The sequence below is a fragment of the Rhinolophus sinicus genome, chromosome X, assembly GCF_036562045.2.
Source record: "Rhinolophus sinicus isolate RSC01 chromosome X, ASM3656204v1, whole genome shotgun sequence".
NCBI lineage: Eukaryota > Metazoa > Chordata > Mammalia > Chiroptera > Rhinolophidae > Rhinolophus > Rhinolophus sinicus.
This window is the reverse complement of record NC_133768.1, coordinates 77,955,602-77,974,268: the sequence shown is the minus strand read 5'-3', so window position 1 is coordinate 77,974,268 and position 18,667 is coordinate 77,955,602. Positions and strand designations below refer to the sequence as shown.

Below are 18,667 nucleotides of genomic sequence, written 5' to 3'. Positions count from 1 at the left end.
TCAGGCATGCATTAGGAAGCAGAAATCTTTTTTGGTAATGAAACTGAGAAGCTACAGTTAATTTGATTACAGTAATCAATAACAGCATAATAGAGGACAGTAAAACAGCATAATAGAGGACAGTAAAATTCTCTATTGATACACAATACAGAATTATTTCATAAGAGTTTGATCAGTGCTTTCCCAGAGTGTAAAAATATATTTAACAGCAAAAATATTGAGAAATCTCCAGAGAATTTACATAAATTGTACAATTTCTGAAATATTTACATGGGTACCTGAAAACCAACATTCTGTTATAAATTTAATCAAAATTAAAATAAAATATTTTGTAACTACCAATTTCTATTTCTTAATCCCTACACCCTTTTCACCTAGTTCCCCAACTCCCTCCCCTCTGGCAACCATCAGTTTGTTCTCTGCAACTATGGGTCTGTTTCTGTTTTGTTTGTTTGTTTATTATTTATTTATAATTAAACTTTATTGGGGTGACAATGGTTAGTAAAGTTACATAGGTTTCAAGTGTACAATTATGTAATACATCATCCATATATCACCATATATCATCCATTGTGTGTTCACCACCCAGAGTCAGTTCTTCCATCACCATATATTTGATCCCCTTTACCCTCATCTACCACTTCCCTCCCCACCTTAATCTCTGGTAACCACTAAACTATTGTCTATATCTATGAGTTTTTGTTTCTCATTTGTTTGTCTTGTTCTTTTCTTGTTTTTGGTTTACATACCACATATCAGTGAAATTATATGGTTCTCTGCTTTTTCTGTCTGACTTACTTCGCTTAGCATAATAATCTCAAGATCAATCCATGTTGTCGCAAATAGCAATATTTATTTTTTTCTTATGGCAGAATAGTATTCCATTGTGTATATGTACCATTTCTTTTTTATCCAATCATCTAGCGAAGGACACTTTGGTTGTTTCCATATCCTGGCCACCATAAATAAAGCTGAAATGAACTTCAAAGCACATATATCTTTATGGATAAGTGTTTTCAGATTTTTTGCGTATATATCCAGAATAGGGATTGCTGGGTCGTATGGTAATTCTATTCTGATTTTTTTGAGGAATCTCCACACTGCCTTCCATAGTGGCTGCACTAATCTACATTTATTTCATTCTTTAAATTCCATATATAAGTGAGATAATGTGGCATTTTTCTTTCTCTGTGTCACTTATTTCACTTAGCATAATACCCTCTAGGTCCATCCAGGTTGTCGCAAAAGGTAAGATTTCAGTTTTTGTTATGGCCAAGTATTATTCCATTTTAATTATGTACCACCTCTTTTTTACACAATCTTCCATTGATGAGTACTTTGGTATTTTCATATCTTGGCTATTGTAAATAGTGCTGCAGTGAACATAGGGGTGCATATATCTTTTTGAATTAGTCTTTCAATTTATTTGAATAAATGCCTAGAAGTGGAATTACTGGGTCATAAGGTATTTCTATTTTTAATTTTTTTAGGAACCATCATACTGTTTTCCATAGTGGCTGCACTAATTTGTTTCTCCACCAATGATGCAAAAGTGTATCCTGCTACTTTACTGAATTAATCAGTTCTAATAGTTTTGTGGTGGAATATTTGGGGTTCCCTATATATAGTATCATGCCATCTGTAAACAATGACAGTTTTACGTTTTCCTTTCCAATTTGGATGCCTTTTATTTCTTCTCTGATTGTTGTAGCTATAATTTCTAATAGTATGTTGAATAAAAGGGATGAAAGTGAGCATCCTTGTCTTGTTACTGATCTTAAGGGGAATCTTTTAGCATTTTCCCTATTGAGTATGATGTTAGCTGTGGGTTTCTCATATATGGCCTTTATTATGCTGAGATATGTTTTCTGTGTTCCCACTTTGCTAAGAGTTTTTATCATAAATGGATGCTGGATTTTGTCAAATGCTTTTTCTGCATCTATTGATATGACCATATGATTTTTATTTTTCATTTTGTTAATGTGGTATATCACATTAATTGATTTGCAGATATTGAACCAACCATCCCAGAGATGAATCCCACATGATTATGGTGTATGATGTTTTTAATGTATTGCTGAATTCAGTTTAGTAATATTTTGTTGAGGATTTTTGCATCTATGATCATCAGAGATATTGGCCTATAATTTTCTTTTTTTGTAAGGTCTTCGCCTTGTTTGGGAATCAGGGTAATGGTGGCCTTGTACAATGAGGTTGGGAGCCACCCCTTCTCTTGAGTTTAATGGAATAGTTTGAGAAGAATAGGTGTTAATTCTCTTTTAACTGGTAAAACTCACCTGTGAAGCTATCCAGTCCACGACTTTTGTTTTTGTTGGGAGCTTGTTGATTACTGATTCGACTTCATTATAATATTCACTTGGTTCAGATTTTCTATTTCTTCTTGATTCAGCCTTGGAAGATTGTATGCTTGTAGGAATTTATCAATTTCTTCCAGATTGTCTAATTTGTTGGCATATAGTTGCTTGTAATTGTTTCTTAAAATTTTGTGTATTTCTGTGGTGTCTGCTGTCACTTCTACTCTTTCATATCTGGTTTTATTTATTTGTGTACCGTCTTTTTTTTTGTTTTTTCTTGATGAGTCTGGTTAAAGGTTTATGAATTTTGTTTATCTTTTCAAAAAACCAGCTATTGGTTTCATTGATCTTTTTCATTGCTTTTTAGCCTCTGTTTCATTTATACCATTCTGATATTTATTATTTCCTTCCTTCTAGTCACTTCGGGCTTTGTTTGCTGATCTTCTCCAGTTTCATTACATATAAAGTTAGATTGTTTATTTGAGAATTTTCTTGTTTCTTTAGGTAGGCCTGCATTGGTATGAATTTCCCTCTTAGGACTGCTTTCACTGTGTCCCATTGATATTTGAGTCGTTCTGTTTTCATTTTCTTTTGCTTCAAGGTATCTTCTGATTTATTCCTTGATTTTCTCATTAATCCATTTATTGTTGAGTAGCATATTATTTAGCCTCCACGTGTTTGTGTGTTTTTTAGTTTTTAGGGACTTTTTTCTAATTGATTTCTAGTTTCATACCATTGTGGTCAAAACAGATGCTTGATATGACTTCAATCTTTTTAAATTTATTGAGACTTGTTTTGTGGCCTAATAATATGTGGTCTATCTTGGAAAATATTCCATGTGCACTTGAAAGGAATGTATATTCGGCAGCTTTGGGGTGAAATGCTCTAAAAATACCAATTAAATCCATAGGTCTACTGCGTCATTTAAGGCCACTGTTCCTTGTTGATTCTCTGGAAGATCTGTCCATTGGTGTCAGTGGGGTGTTAAAGTCCCCTACTATGATTGTGTTACTGTTGATCTCTCCCTTTATGTCAGTCAATGTTTGTTTTATATGTTTTGGTGCTCCTATTTTGGGTGCATAGATGTTTACTAGGGTTATGTCCTCTTGTTGGGTTGATCCCTTTATCAATATGTAATGTCCTTCTTTGTCTTTTATTAGAGTCTTTGGTTAAAGTCCATTTTGTCTGATATGAGTATTGCTACCCCACTTTTTTTTTCATTTCCACTTGCATGAAATATGTTTTTCCATCCCTTTCAGTCTACGTACATATTTCTTTTTATCTGAGTTAGGTCTCTTGTAGACAACATATGTATGGGTCTTGTTTTCTTTTCTTTGTCTTAATTTTTTTTTATTTTTATTGGGGAACAGTATGTTTCTCCAGGGCCCATCAGCTCCAAGTCGTTGTCCTTCAATCTAGTTGTGGAGGGCACAGCTCAACTCCAAGTCCAGTCGCCATTTAGTTGCAGGGTGCGCAGCCCACCATCCCGTGTGATAATTGAACCGGCAACTTTGTTGTTGAGAGCTTGTGCTCTAACCAACTGAGCGATCCAGCTGCCCCTCCGGAAGCTCAGTGGCAGCTCGTTTTCGTCAAACTAGTTGTGGAGGGCGCAGCTCACTGGCCCATGTGGGAATCGAACTGGCAATCCTGTTGTTCAGAGCTCACACACTAACCAACTGAGCCATCTGGCCGCCCAGGTCTTGTTTTCTTATCCATTCAGCTTCCCTATGCCTTTTGATTGGAGGATTTAACCATTTACATTTAAAGTGGTTATTGACAGGCACATAGTTATTACCATTTTATTATATTTTTTATATTTTTTGTTTATTTTTTCCCTGCTTCTTCTTAAAGAAGTCCCTTTAACATTTCTTGTAATATTGGCTTGGTGTTGATGAACTTGAGCTTTTTGTTGTCTGGGAAGCTCTTTATCTGTCCTTCGATTTTAAATGATAGCTTTGCTGGATGCAGTAATCTTTGTTGTAGGTCCTTACTCTTCATCACTTTCAATATGTTGTGCTAATCCCTTCTGGACTGCAAGTTTTCTGTTGAGAAGTCAGCTGACAATCTTATGGGACCTCCCTTGTAACTAGTTGTTTTTCTCTTGCTGCTCTTATGATTCTGTTTGTGTTTATCCTTTGGCAATTTAATTATAATGTGTCTTAGTGTGGCCCTCATTGGGTTCCTCTTGTTTGGGACTCTATGTACCGCCTGGGATGGTATGTCTATTTCTTTCACCAGGTTAGGAAAGTTTTCAGTCTTATTTCTTCAAATAGGTTCTCAATTTTTTCCTCTCTTCTCCTTCTGGTAACCCTATGATGCGAATGTTGTTATGCTTGGTGTTGTCCCAGAGGTCTCTTAAACTATCCTCATTTTTTATGATTATTTTTTTCCTTTTGCTGTCTTGAAGTGGGGGTTGCTACCTTGTTTTCCAAATTGCTGATTTGATCATTTGCTTCATCTAGTATGCTGGTGATTTCTTGTATTGCATTATTTACTTCAGTTACTGTATTCTTCTTTCTGACTAGTTCTAATTTGTGGTTTCTGTGTCCTTTTTTATGCTTACTATCTTTTTTCTGAAGTTCTCACTGAGTTCATCTATTCTTTCCCTAAGTTCATGAGCTTTCGTATAACCATTTTTTGAATTATCTATCTGGTAGGTTGCTTGCCTCCATTTTATTTAGTTCTTTTTCTGGAGTTTCCTCCTGTTCTTTCATTTGGGACATATTTCTTTGTTTCCTCATTTTGGTTCTCTCTCTCTCTCTCTCTCTCTCTCTCCCTCTCTCCCTCTCTCCCTCTCTCCCTCTCTCCCTCTCTCCCTCTCTCCCTCTCTTCCTCCCTCTGTCTCTTTTCCTGTGTTAGGTAGGTCTGCTATGTCTCCCATCTTGGCTGGGTGGCGTTGTATAGTAGGTGATCTGCGGAGCCCAGTGGCACAGTGCCTTTGGTCACCTATGCTAGGTGCTTCAGGAGTGTTCCTTGTGTTGGCTGTGTGTACCCTACTGTTATAGTTGAGCCTTGATTGTTATTGGCGTGCCAGTGCATCAGATTAACTCTTAGGCTGACTGGCTGTGTGGTTTGGCCATTTCCATAGCTTACGGGCTGTTGTGGGGAGGCTTACCCCACAGAGTAGGAATCACCCCAGTGGGCTCTGGTGCCTGTTGAGACTGCGTTTTTGGTGTGCCACTTGTGAGGCTGATTGGGTGGTGCTCTGCTGTGGTCTGAACCTAACCTCCAGATATGTTGGTTCTGGGATCCCTTGGAAGGGGCTCCAGTGCAGGCCCACATCAGCCACTGCCTGCTACCAGCCTGAAACTGCCTGGTAGGAGCCACAATGTGATCTGCGTTTGGTCGCTGCCTGTGCTAGACCTGGAGGTACATAGGAGCGGCCACCTGTGAACTGAGGATAGCTGCCACCACTACTAAGCCTCAGGTAGCTCCTCAAAAAGCCCAGAACACCCCAAGGCCTATTGCTGCCTGCTGACTCCTGTAAGGCTCTGTCACTGATAACGCCTCTTGATGTACGGGAGTTGTGTGAGCTGGGGTCTCAGGGTGTCTGCAGGGTGAGAAGAATGGTGGTCACCAGGTTAATGTTGATTCTGGTTTGGTGCCAGTTTTCATCTAGAGTTACTCAGCAGAAGTTTCAAAGTACATCAAGGCCAGCTGCCACCCATCTGGAGCCTGTGGACCCCGGAGAGTTGTTCAAGAAAGAGTGCAATGTGGGTGAGGCTGGCTGCCCTCTGAGGAAGTATCTCAGGAGTTGTGTGAGTTGGATGGGGTGGAATCTTACGGAGTCACCAGGATGGAGCAAGAGGAGCTGTCCAAGCCAATTCAGATTCACATTTGGCTGTATGGGGGAAAGCTCAACACAGGAAAGTTGGTGCCCACCCTCTAGCTGCACAGGAGGAGGACCCCACATAGGGAAAATGGTGCCTGTCCTTCTAGTCCTTGCCCTGAAGCCACATAACCCAGTCTCTTTCTGTATGTCTTTGATGCCCCCCACCCCAAGTCACTGCCCCTCTGCCAGAGTTCAGGGTGAATGCCTCTGAGCAAGTAAGTCTGTACATGGACACTTTTAGAGGACATCTGGATTTCCCATAGCCTTCTCTCCCAGTCAGATGTTTAGAATCCCCACTGTTTTTCACAGCCAGATGTTGTGGAGGCTCCTCTTCCTGGCTCTGGTACTCCAGGCTGGGGCTCCCAGTATGGTGCTGGGGTCTTTCACTCTTTTGGTGGGATCCTCTGTTGCCAAGATATCCCTCCTGATTCTCAACCTCCACATGGAGGTTTGGGTCCATCCCATTCTGTGTCTCCTCCCATCCTAGCAGTCTCAACATGGCTTATTCTTTATATCCTTAGTTATAAAACTTATGTCTAGCTAGACTTCATATGGTTCTCCTGGTTGATTGTTCTATAATTTAGGGTGTTTTTTTGTTTTTTAATTAAGGTTTATTGGGGTGATAATTGTTAGTAAAGTTACATAGATTTCAGGTGTACAATTCTGTAATATATCATCTATATATCACATTGTGTGTTCACCACTGAGAGTCAGTTATCTTTCCATCACCATATATTTGATGCCTTTCTATAATTTAGTTTTAATTTTTATGTGGTCCTGCAGAAGGCAAGCACAGCTTTTATCTACTCTGCCATCTTGGATCCTCTGATAACAAAATGTTTTTAAATAACCGTAAAGGAAGGTAAAAGAGTTACAAGAAAATTTAGTTGTTCCACCTTAAGTCTTTGTACGTTTGGGTGCATTTAAAAAAAGAAAAAAAACCCTCAACAGTATTACATATTTACAATAACATGCAAATAAAATTATTCTTGTGATATGGGAAATCTCTGCTATCAGGAAGATTACACAGACGGTAAATATAAACTCTTACTACCCCTTGATAAGAGCTTGAAGACCAGTTTATCATCTTTAAAGTTTTTTTTGTACTTTTTGTTTTGTTTTGTTTTTTGTTCTGTTGTGTTTTTTTTTTTACTTTGAATTAACTATAGACTCACAGGAGGTTGCAAAGAAAAATACAGGGAAGTTCTATGTACTCATTCCCTAAGCTTTTCCCAATGTTAACAACTTACATAACTACAGTACAATATCAAAATCAACAAATTAATATTGGTATAATCCATAGAGATTATTCAGATTTCAACAGTTATAATGTGCTCGTGTGTGTGTGTGTGTGTGTGTGTAGCTCAATGCAGTTTTATCTACTGTAACTTTGTATAACTACCACCACAATCAAGATACTCAACTAATGCCACCGTAAGTCTCCTTCATATTTTTCATTTGTCACGCCAATTCCCTCCCCTTCCATCTGGAAATTGTGAATCTCTTCTCCATCTCTAATCACATAATTTCATGAATATTACATATATAGAATTATGCAGTATATGAGCATTTAAGATTGATTTTTTTTCCTCACTCATGATAACACCCTTGAGATTTATCTAAGTTGTTACATATATCAATAATTCATCCTTTTATTACTGCTGAGTAGTATTCTATAGTATGGATGTACCACAGTTTATTTAACCATTCTCCCACTGAATGGCATTTAGAGAGTTTCCAGTTTTTGATAATTATGAATAAAAGTGCTATGAAGATTCATGTACAAGTTCCTGTATGAAAACAAATCTCATTTTTCTGGGGTAAATGTCAAGAGTATAATTGCTGAATTATGGATTAAGTCTATTTTTAGATTTGAAAGGAACTGCCAAACTATTTTTCCAGAGTGGCTGTATCATTTTACATTTCTACCACCAATGTATGAATGATTCAGTTTCTCTACAACCTCAATAGCCTTTGGTGTTATTACTACTTTTTATTTTAGTGATTCTGATAGGTGTGTAGTGATATGTCATTTTAGTTTAAATTTGCATTTCTCTAATGGCTAATGATGTCAAACTACTTTTCATATGTTTATTTGCCATCTGTGTATCCTCTTGGGTGAAATGTCTGTGCATGTTTATTCATCCATTTTCTAATTGGATTGTTTGTTTTTTATAGTTTTGAGTTTTTTTAAAAATAAATTTTATTGGGGAATATTGGGGGACAGTGAGTTTCTCCAGGGCCCATCAGCTCCAAGTAGTTGTCCTTCAATCTGGTTGTGGAGGGCACAGCTCAGCTCCAAGTCCAGTTGCCGCCCCTCTGGAAGCTCAGCAGCAGCTCGTTGTCTTCAATCTAGTTGTGGAGGGCGCAGCTCACTGGCCCATGTGGGAATCGAACCGGCAACCCTGTTATTCAGGTCTCACGCTCTAACCAACTGAGCCATCTGGCCACCCCTATATTGTTGAGTTTTGAGAGTGCTTTATATATTTTATATTCAACATCTTTATTGAATATGTAATTGCAAATATTTTCCTCCGGACTCAAATTCATCTTTTCATTCTCTTAACAGAATCTTTCACAGAGCAAAACGTTTTTCTTTGAGATGAGGTCCAATTTGCTGATTTTTTATTTTGTCAATTGTGCTATTTGGTGTCAAGTCTAAGAACTTTGCCTAGTCCTACCTAGGCAAGTTCTTTTCTATGAATTTTGTAGTTTTACATTTTACATTTGTGCTCACTATTCATTTTGAGTTAATTTTCATGTGAAGTTTAAGTCAAAGTTCTTTTTTTTTTTAATTTGGTCAATGGACATCCAGTTATTCAGCACCATTTATTGGAAAAGTCTATTCTTCCTCCACTGATTGCTTATGCTGTTGTCAAAAATTACTGGGCAAAATAGTGGGGATCTATATCTGGGTACACTATTCCATTCCATTGATCTATGTGTCTATCCCTCTGCAATTTATCTTTTTAATAGAAAGTCAATTCCTAGTTTTACATTAATACAATATTGGCAGTACAATTTTACAAGCTCTTTTTTTTCCTTATCAACAAACCCATCAAATCAGACACACCTTAGCAAAAATTTAACACATTTCATTCTTTCTTTTCAGATTCAGTATTATAAACCAAGGCAAAATAAAATTCCTATTTTTGAAAATCTTCTGCAACTTTGTGTAACCAGTAAGGCTTTGTCGTTCCCTGTCCTCTTTTACATTCTGGAATAATCAGATGCTTTATGGCGGAAAAATAGTCTCTTCTTAACTTGATAAACTAAAACACAAGACTTATCTTATATATCCAGGTTATTTCTCTGTTACTATTGTTCCTAGTATATTCATATTAATTATAACCTTTAACCAAAGTAACTAACTTCTACTTCACAGGGAAAAAAACACAAAAACTGGGAGGTAAGTATTGAAAATTGTTAGACACTAGAATTGAGCAGAATATCAAAGTTTTTGAGTACACAGCTTTCTACAGTCTTACATCTCTTTTACACCTTAAAGTGCTAAAAATGAGCATCCATTTGCACCCTACAGCATATAAAAAATAAGCAAAAATATGTTAGGTTGAAATTATGTTTAGTAATCAATTTTTCAGTATTCCATTTCACTTAGTAATTATATATTGAATGTCAACTGTAATTGAAATTTTTAAAAAATTTTAAATAAATTCACTGGCAATCAAAGATTATTAATTAAATAATTTGATTTGATATTTATCCAAGTGTTTAATTTACCTAAGGATTTTGAAAATTATGTTCAAGCTGCAAAACAATTACAGTTGATGTAAAAATTTTGTCACATGAAATTTAGTAGAGGACAAATTTACATTTTTCACAATCTTAAAATTTATGTAGGAGTTATATTAGCTTGTTTGATTTGCAAACCAAAATAAGAAGCTTAGGAAATTTTCATTCAGTAATACTTTCATAAAAGACAAAAATTTTGTAAAAATATACACTTTACTTAATATACAGATTAGAAAAAGACCTAGAACTAGTTTTTTCTCTTTCTTAAACCTAAATTATCAAACCAATCTAAATTGTTCAAAGATTCTTAATTACGTAAACATGAATTCTTAAAATGTTTCCAACCTAGCCATTTCTGTAAGGATTTTACAAATGTATAGCACATTTAAAGTATTAGAAGTTCATTTAATAATTTGTCATCATTTATAGGAGTATTAGATCTATATAAACACTTATTTATCTGTAAATAAATTATAATTGACCTCCTTAAAGAGACATTATAATCTAGTTTATTATCCTTCATACGTAGGAAACTATTACATATTCATATGAGAAAGGCCTTTCTAATTTACAGAAACACAGATATGTGGAGAGCTTATAGTTCAGTGCTAGAATTTCTGCCACAGGTCAAGAGTGAATACATAAACACAAAAACTCACAGGACTCTATATGAAAGAGCTGTTCTCTTTCACAATTGGCACAGACTTCCTAATTGATTTGAGTTCACAAACAGACAAACAAAAAGCCTAAACAAACCAGATTCTCTGTTCCTCACTTAACAGAGAATTGCTCTCCACCATCCATCCAATAGAAATCACAAAACAGTCAGACAGTAGAAACAAATTCCCAATCATTACTACTACCAAGTGGGAATAACTTTTTTGTCATGTGCAAACAAGAAACAAAAACACAAAAATCACTACAGAGGAGAAAATAAAATCTATAGAAACAAAATTAGCAAAGTTCAAGTTCTATTGCTGCTTGGGATTCATCCTGACAGCTAAGAAAAATGTACTAGGGCTTAAACAGATGATGAGATGCATTTCTTTTCATAACACAGTTTACTTGTCTCCATCAGGTGACTCAATTTAGGCATCTCTATGGAAGCTCCAAAACTGTCAAAATACAGTTTTCAAACAAGTGAAATCACAACATTCAGACAAATATAAAACGAACACATATCAAAATTTTTATTTAACTCATTCATTAATAAAGGAACCATTAAGATGTCATGTCTGGGTCAAAGACCATTTTAAAACAGTATTGATAGGAAGATAAGATTGCTGATTAGATACAAACTAGATAATGTCTAACAGGGCCATAAAACTTTGGAGTTATCTATGTACAGACAGAATTTATTTGAATTTACACAAGACAAAAATTTACAAGTTAACATATAACTTTTCTAAATCTTGAACCTTAACTAAATACTAAACAGTGAGTTGAATGAGTTATCTTAGGTCACCCGAACCAGGGGTTGGCAAATTACAGCCTGTGGGCTAAATCTGGCCACTCAATTGTCACATATGTTGCGTGGCTGATTTCATGTCTCAAAGGCAGAGTTGAGTATTTATTTGTGAGATCATATGGTCCACAAAACAGAAAATATTTACTGTCTAGATCTTTACAAAAAAACATTTTCTGATTGTTGTCCTAGACAATCCTTGGGTGTCCTTCACTTTCTTATGACACTGAAAATGTATGACCCTACTCTTTTTGCAGTATTTCTCAGTTTCAGATAACTTTTTAAAATACTCCTCTAATTCTGCTGTGGTGGAAATATTCTCTCCCTCTTTTGTGTATACATATTTATTTATATCTCTTATAATATTATACTATGGTATTATGATCTTTTCTTTTTCTTTTTAATTTTTAAATTTTTAAATTTTTTTATTAGTTTCAGGTGCACAAAACAATGTAATAGACATTTATCATTTATATCCCTCACACAGTGTCAATCCCCCTCCCCGCATCCACTATTCCTCTGACATCACACACAGCCATTACATTTCCAGCCTCTATTCCTAATGCTGTACTCCGCTTCTTGTAACCATATATATATATATATATATATATATATATATATATATATATATATATATATATATATATAAAATTGTAGTCGACATTCATTATTGTTCAGCTTCAGCTTCAGGTGTAGAGTGCAGTGATCAGGCATCTACATCTTCCCTGAGGTGGTCTACCTAACTAGACAAGTGTCCATCGGATACCGTACAGAATCTTTACAACATTATTGATTACATTCTCCAAATTGACTTTCGTAACCCTGTGTCAATCTTGTGGTTACTGACTGTGCTTTCTAATCCCCTCACCTTCCCCCTTATCCCCACCCCCCCATCTAGCAACCCTCAGTTTGTCCTCTATGTCTCTGAAACTGTTTCTGATTAGTTCATTCACTTATTCTTTTCTTTAGATTCTACATATATGTGAAATCATGGTATTTGTCTTTCTCTGTCTGACTTACTTCAATTAACATAATGTTCTCTAGGTCTATCCATCTGGTTGCAACTGTTAAGATTTCTGTCTTCTTTATGGCTATGTAATACTCCACTTTACAGATGTAACACATTTTCTTAATCCAGTCATCTACAAATGGGCATTTGGGTTGTTTCCATGTCTTGGCTATTGTGTATAGTGCTGCAATAAACATAGGGTTGCATAAATTTTTTTTGAATCAGAGTTTTGGATTTCTCTGGATAGATACCTAAGAGTGGAATTGCTGGATTATAAGGTAGTTCCATTTTCAGATTTTTTTTAAAATAATTTATTTTTTAAATTTATTGGGGTGACAATTGTTAGTAAAATTACATAGATTTCAGGTGTACAATTCTATATTACATCATCTATAGATCACATTGTGTGTTCACAACCCAGATATTTGATCCCCTTACCCTCATCTCCCACCCCCCACCCCCCTTACCCTCTGGTAACCACTAAACTATTGTCTGTGTCTATGAGTTTCTGTTTCTCATTTGTTTGTCTTGTTCTTTTGTTGTTTTTGGTTTATATACCACATATCAGTGAAATCACATGGTTCTCTGCTTTTTCTGTCTGACTTGTTTCGCTCAGCATTACTCTCTCAAGATCCATCCATGTTGTCACAAATGTTCCTATATCATCTTTTCTTACTGCGAATAGTATTCCATTGTGTATATATACCACAACTTCTTTATCCATTCATCTATCGAAGGACATTTTGGTTGTTTCCATGTCTTGGCCACCGTAAACAAAGCTGCAATGAACATTGGAGCACACGTGTCTTTATCTCTAAATGTTTTCAGATTTTTGGGTAGATACCCAGGAGAGGGATTGCTGGGTCATATGGCAATTCTATTCGTAATTTTTGAGGAACCTCCACACTGCCTTCCATAACGGCTGCACCAGTCTGCATTCCCACCAACAGTGTATGAGGGTTCCTTTTCTCCACAGCCTCTCCAACATTTGTTACTATTTGTCTTGTTGATGATAGCCATTCTGACTGGGGTGAGGTGATATCTCATTGTGGTTTTGATTTGCATTTCTCTGATGATTAGTGATGTTGAGCATTTTTCATATGTCTATTTGCCATTTGTATGTCCTCTTTGGAGAAATGTCTCTTCAAGTCCTCTGCCCATTTTTCAATTGGGTTGTTTGTTTTTTGTTGTTGAGTTGCATGAGTTCCTTGTATATTCTGGATACTAGCCCCTTATCGGAGGCACTGTTTGCAAAAATCTTCTCCCATTCAGTTGGTGGCCTCTTTATTTTGTCAATGGTTTCTTTTGCTGTGCAGAAGCTTTTAAGTTTCATATAGTCCCATTCGTTTATTTTAGCTTTTACTTCCATTGCCTTTGAGTCAAGTTCATAAAATGCTCTTTGAACCCAAGGTCCATAAGTTTAGTACCTATGTTTTCTTCTATGCAGTTTATTGTGTCAGGTCTTATGCTTAAGTCTTTGATCCATTTTGAATTAACTTTGGTACATGGTGACAAATAGCAGTCCAGTTTCATTCTTTTGCACGTGGCTATCCAATTCTCCCAGCACCATTTATTGAAGAGGCTGTCTTTGCTCCATTGTATGTTTTTAGCTTCTTTGTCAAAAATTATCTGTCCATATTTATGTGGTTTTATTTCTGGGTTCTCAATTCTATTCCATTGGTCTATGTGTCTGTTTTTCTGCCAATACCATGCTGTTTTGATTATTGTAGCCCTGTAGTACAAGCCAAAGTCAGGAAGTGTGATACCTCCATTATTGTTCTTTTTTTTTTAAGATTGCTTTGGCTATTCGGGGTCTTTTGTGGTTCCAAACAAATCTGATGATTTTTCGTTCTATTTCTTTAAAAAATGCCATTGGGATTTTGATGGGGATTGCATTGAATCTGTATATTGCTTTGGGTAATATGGCCATTTTAACTATGTTGATTCTTCTAATCCATGAGCACGGAATGTCTTTCCATTTCTTTGTGTCTTCTTCAATTTCTTTCAAAAATGTCTTATAGTTTTCAGCATATAGGTCTTTCACATCCTTGGTTAAGTTTATTCCTAGGTATTTTATTCTCTTTGCTGCAATTGCAAAAGGAATTGTTTTTTGTATTTCTTTTTCTGAGATTTCATTGTTAGTATATAGGAAGGCAATGGACTTTTGTGCGTTGATTTTGTAGCCAGCAACTTTACTGTATTCGTTGATTGTTTCTAATAGCTTTTTGGTGGAGTCTTTAGGGTTTTCTATATATAGCATCATGTCATCTGCAAAGAGTGATAATTTAACTTCTTCATTCCCAATTTAGATGCCTTTTATTTCTTTCTCTTGCCTGATTGCTCTGGCAAGGACTTCCAACACTATGTTGAAAAGCAGAGGTGATAGGGGACATCCCTGTCGTGTTCCTGAACGTAGAGCAAAGGGCTTCAGTTTTTCTCCATTAATTATGAGATTAGCAGAGGGCTTGTCATATATGGCCTTTATTATGTTAAAGTATTTTCCTTCTATACCCATTTTATTAAGTGTTTTAATCATAAATGGATGTTGTATCTTGTCAAATGCTTTTTCTGCATCAATTGATATAATCATATGATTTTTGTCCTTTATTTTGTTTATGTGATGTATCACATTGATGGATTTTGATGTTGAACCATCCTTGTGCCCCGGGATGAACCCCACTTGGTCGTGATGAATAATCTTTTTAATGCATTGTTGTATTCGATTTGCTAGAATTTTATTTAGGATTTTTGCATCGGTATTCATTAGAGATATTGGTCTGTAGTTTTCTTTTTTGTGCTGTCCTTACCAGGTTTTGGTATCAGGGTAATGTTGGCCTCATAAAATGAGTTAGGGAGTACTGTCTCTTCTTCAATTTTTGGGAAGAGTTTGTGCAGAATTGGTATTAGATCCTCTTTGAAGGTTTGGTAGAATTCACTAGTGAAGCCATCTGGTCCCGGACTTTTGCTTTTGGGAAGGTTTTGGATGACTGATTCAATTTCGTTACTGGTGATCGGTCTGTTTAGATTTTCCAGTTCTTCATGGTTCAGCCTTGGAAGGCTATATGTTTCTAAGAACTTGTCCATTTCTTCTAGGTTGTTGAATTTGGTGGCATATAATCCTTCATAGTATTCTTGGATGATCCTTTGTATTTCTGTGGTGTCCGTGATAACTTCCCCTTTTACGTTTCTGATTTTGTTAATCAGTGTCTTCTCTCTTTTTATCTTAGTAAGTCTAGCCAAGGGTTTGTCAATTTTGTTAATCTTTTCAAAGATCCAGCTCTTTGTCACAATTTTTCTATTGTCTTTTTGTTCTCTATTTCATTTAGTTCTGCTCTAATTTTTGTTATTTCCTTTCTTCTGCTGACCTTGGGTTTTACTTGTTCTTCTTTTTCTAGTTCATTGAGGTGTAACATGAGGCTATTTATTTGGGAGGTTTCTTGTTTCTTGAGATAGGCCTGTAATGAGATAAATTTCCCTCTTAAAACTGCTGTTGCTGCATCCCGAAAATTTTGGTAGGATGTATTTTCATTGTCATTTGTTTCTATGTATCTTTTGAGCTCTCCCTAAGTTCTTCTTTGACCCAGTCCTTCTTTAAAAGTATGTTGTTTAATCTCCATGTATTTGTGTTTTTTTCCGATTTATCTTTGCAGTTGATATCGAATTTCAAAGCCTTGTGATCAGAGAATATGCATGGTATGATTTCAATCTTCTTAAATTTGTTGAGACTGATTTTATGTCCCAATATATGGTCTATCCTTGAGAATGTTCCATGTACACTAGAAAAGAATGTATAGTCTGATGTTTTAGGATGAAGTGCTCTATAAATGTCAATTATGTCCATTTCATCTAATGTGTCATTTAGGGCTACTATTTCGTTATTTATTTTCTGTTTGGATGATCTATCCATAGCTGTCAATGATGTATTTAAGTCCCCTAGTATAATTGTGTTTTGGTCAATTTCTCCCTTTAGTTCTGTTAGTAGTTGCTTGGTGTATTTCGGTGCTCCCTGATTGGGGGCATAAATATTGATGACTGTTATGTCTTCTTGTTGTACAGTCCCCTTCACCATTATGAAATGTCCATCTTTGTCTCTTGTTATCTTTTTCACCTTGAAGTCTGTTTCATCTGATATCATTATGGCTACATCTGCTTTTCTCTGGGTACCATTGGCTTGGAGTGCCAATTTCCACCCTTTCACTTTGAGTCTATGCTTGTCCTTGTAGCTGAGATGTGTCTCTTGGAGACAGCATATGGTTGGGTTTAGTTTTTTGACCCAATCTGCTACTCTGTGCCTTTTTATCGGTGAGTTCAGTCCATTTACATTTAGGGTGATTATTGATATGTGAGGATTTCCTGTCATTCTATCTTTAGTTTTCTGGTAAGGCTGTGTCTCCATTGTCTCTTTGCCTTTTTGTTGTTGTCTATTATTTCTGTGTGGTGGTATTCTATGATGTTTCCCTCTGTTTCTTCTTTTATTTCAGTATATATTTCAGTTCTGGATTTTTTTTGAGTGGTTACCCTTAAGTTTATGTAAAAGAAAGTTTGATATTTAGAGTATTCCATTTTCTTCAGCACGCTTACTTTCTCCATTCCCATATTCCGTTCAGGCCTTTACTCTCCCCTTTTTGAGTTTTGGTTGCCACAAATTGTCCCTGTTGATGGTGGTCGAATAGCCTCCTTTAGTATTTCTTGTAGTGCAGGTCGTGTATTAGAAAATTCCTCAGCTTCTGTATGTCTGGAAAGGTCTTTATTCCTCCTTCATATCTAAAGGATATCTTTGCTGGATATATTATTCTTGGCTCATGATTTCTCTCTTTCAATAGTTTGAATATTTGGTTCCACTCCTCCTGGCTTGTAGAGTTTCTGCTGAAAAATCTGATGATAATCTAATGGGCTTTCCTTTGTAAGTTACCGTCTTCTTTTCCCTGGCTGCCTTGAGGATTCTTTCTTTGTCGTTGATTTTAGACAGCTTCAATACAATGTGCCTTGGAGAAGGCCTGTTGGGATTGAGGTAACTAGGTGTTCTATTTGCTTCTTGGATTCGAGGGTCCAGTTCTGTCCACAAATTTGGGAAGTTCTCATCGACAATTTGTTTGAATATATTCTCTGTTCCCTTCTCTCTTTCTTCTCCTTCTGGTATGCCCATTATTCTTATATTGCTCTTTCTGATGGAGTCAGAAAGTTCTTGTAGAGTTCTTTCATTTCTTTTAAGTCTCAAGTCTCTTTCTTCGTCCATCTGTGTAATTTCCAGGTTTCTATCTTCGATGTCACTGATTCTTTCCTCCATCTGGTCAACTCTACTACCTAAGCTGGTTATTTCATTCTTAATTTCTTCTATTGAGTTCTTAATCTCCAGAAATTCTATTTGGTTCTTTTTTAAAATTTCAATCTCTTTCGTAAAATGCTCATGTTGTTCTTTGATTGTGTTTCTGAGTTCATTAAACTGCCTTTCTGTGTTTTCTTGCATCGTGTTGAGTTTTTATAGAACTGCAATCATGAATTCTCTGTCATTTAAGTCGCATGTTTCTGTATCTTTAAGTGCCTTCTCTGGAGATTTTTCACTTTCTTTCTGAGCTATCTTGTTGCCTTGGTTATTCATGGCGATTACTGGTTTACTATTTCTCTTCCTAGACATCTACAGGAGTGACTTCTGCAACAGGTTGATAGAAAGCGGTCTTTCTTTTGTTTGTCAGTACTTGTTGGTAGAATGTTTTATTATTTCTCCAACTGCAACTTATTTTTCTTCTCCCATACGGTAGTGCTATGTTTTCTCTGCACTATTCCAACTTCTCACACAATGGGGGGATTCCCTGGGAGACGGGCTTCTCCTCTATTAATAGTTCGTCTAGGTCACAGGGCGCAGTGTCCCGGTGGGTATGCGGAGAGCTTTTGATGTTTGAAAGCTCTCCCAGCTGCTGATTCAGAGCCCATATATTTCAGCAGTTCTGTTTACTCCTGCAGGGAGCCGCCCAGATAGGTGGGGTCAGGGGCGGGGTGAGTTGTGAGAGGTGGCCCAGAGCAATGGCGGCGACCACCACCACAGCCGATCCTGCTTCCACAGCTCTCTCCCCTTTGCCGGAACTAGTTGGGCTGTGAATTTGTGTCTGCGGTACACAGTTCTCAAAATAGCAAATTTTCTGTTGTTTTGATCTGACACTGCTACTGTTTCGCTTCTAGCACCGGGCAGGTGGGGGTGGGGAGAGCTCTGGGAGGGGTGGGAGGGGGCGGCTAGTCTCAGTGCCTAAGGCTGTGTTCTCAGCTCGGCAGTGCGGGCTTAAACCACCGTTTTCAGC

General features: G+C 36.6%; 1 long non-coding RNA gene across 1 annotated transcript in view; it reads left to right on the top strand.

The window, feature by feature from the left end:
- The window catches only part of LOC141569671 (uncharacterized), a 129,981-nt gene that overhangs the window by 73,285 nt on the left and 38,029 nt on the right, over positions 1-18,667 (top strand). The gene's annotated exons all lie outside the window — the stretch shown is intronic.